Source organism: Myotis lucifugus, unplaced genomic scaffold (assembly GCF_000147115.1).
Source record: "Myotis lucifugus unplaced genomic scaffold, Myoluc2.0 scaffold_212, whole genome shotgun sequence".
NCBI lineage: Eukaryota > Metazoa > Chordata > Mammalia > Chiroptera > Vespertilionidae > Myotis > Myotis lucifugus.
This window is the reverse complement of record NW_005871260.1, coordinates 1795613-1797469: the sequence shown is the minus strand read 5'-3', so window position 1 is coordinate 1797469 and position 1857 is coordinate 1795613.

Here is a 1857-nt window from a genome sequence, read left to right as displayed (position 1 = left end):
GGGGGGCAATCAGGCCATCAGTGGGGGGCAGTTGGGGGCGAGCAGGCCAGCAGGCAGAGTGGTTAGGGGCAATCAGGCAGGCAGGCAGGCAGGCAGGTGAGCAGTTAGGAGCCAGCAGTCCCTGATTGCAAGAGGGATGTCCAACTGCCGGTTTAGGTCTGATCCCTGTAAACTGGCAGTAGGACATCCTTCAAGGGGTCCCAGATTGGAGAGGGTGCAGGCTGGGCTGAGGAACACCCCCTCCCCCATGCACGAATTTTGTGCACCGGGCCACTAGTATGGAATAATATGCTACAATATATAATTGGGGTCAAATGCTGACTTCAGATGTGGCAATAATAGGAAGAATGAGATCAAGTGGGATTATATACCTCAGGGAGATTGAACTGGGCTGAAGAACACGTAGGGTTAAGACAGGTGGAGAAAAGTGAGGGGGCACTTCAGGTGAGAACATGCAAGAAAGCAGAGAGGCCAGAAAGAACATGAGATGATCTTGGGGCAGTGGGGAAACAGAGTGGCAAAGCAGGTGAGTTAAAAGAAATGAGATTGCACAGAATGGAGCTGTATTATGTAAGTTCTAGAAATTTCTCTCTCTTCAGAGGATTCTTCACCTGATGGGGATGGATACAGGGAGAGCTGAAAGTTTCTGATTGAAGGAGAGAACAATAAATGAGGTCTTAGATAAGATCTCCATGGTTTGGGGGTTGGAAGCTGAGTCCATGGAGACTAGTGAGGAAGTGGTTGCTCTGGTGGTGTTAGTGTGAGGAGATGGGGCTGGTCTGGAGCATAGGAGAGGGTGAAGAGGAAAGAAAAAGACTGAAGTGGCATTTCAGGGAAAAATTAGTAGAAAAGTAAGCAAGACTGTCAACTGACTGGATAAAGGCATTGAAGTAGAGAGTAAATCAGAGATTATTACAAATGTTCAAATCTGTGGGCCTGATAATTAGAGATATCAAAGAAAAACTTGAGGAGAACTGATTAATGGGGAAGAGAAGAAAATAAAGAGTTTGGTGTTGTATAAATTGAGTTTGCAGTGACAGCGTGATCTCCAATAATGATAACTAACATTTATTTACTATATGCCTGGTACTGTGTTTTACACAGGTAAACTCATTTAATCCTCATAGAAACTGTTTGTAATTGATATTATATTATTATTATTCACATATTTTGGAGGATGAGAGGTTAAATGTGACCCCGATTTTAAATAGTTAAACTGAGATTTAAATCCAGGCCATCTGATTCCACTGCTTATACTAGACCACTACAGTTACCTTCAGGAAGTCCTCTCTGAAAAGAAGTGAAGACATAAAATAACAGTTGGGAGTCATCAGCAAAAAGGTGTTAATTGCAGTTATGGGAATGGATGAGCTTTCTGAGGGAGAAAGCATGCAGAAAGGAGAGCAGATGGCCAAGGATGAATGCAGGGGGAGGTGCATACTGAGAAGTTAACCACAGGGAATGGTGCAGAGCCCAAGCCTGCAGATCCCCAGCCCTTTAGGGTGAAGAGATCAGAGAATAGGCTGCAGGCCTGTCCCTGAAAGGACTGGGTTGGGGAGGGGCCTGGAGACAGAAATTAGTATTAAGGAGAGAAAACTTCATCACAGACCGAAGGGGGAAGTTTTGTCAGGAAAATAAAGATTGTTTTCCTTTTCTTTTCTTTCTTTTCGTTTTTCTTTTCTTTCTTCCTTCCTTCCCTCCCTTCCTTCCCTTTCCTTCCTTCCCTTTCCTTCCTTCCTTCCTTCCTTCCTTACTTCCTTCCTTTCCTTCCTTCCTCCCCTCCCTCCCTCCCTCCCTCCCTTCTCTCTCTCTCTCTCTCTCTCTCTTTCTTTCTTTCTGTCTTTCTTCTTTCTTTCT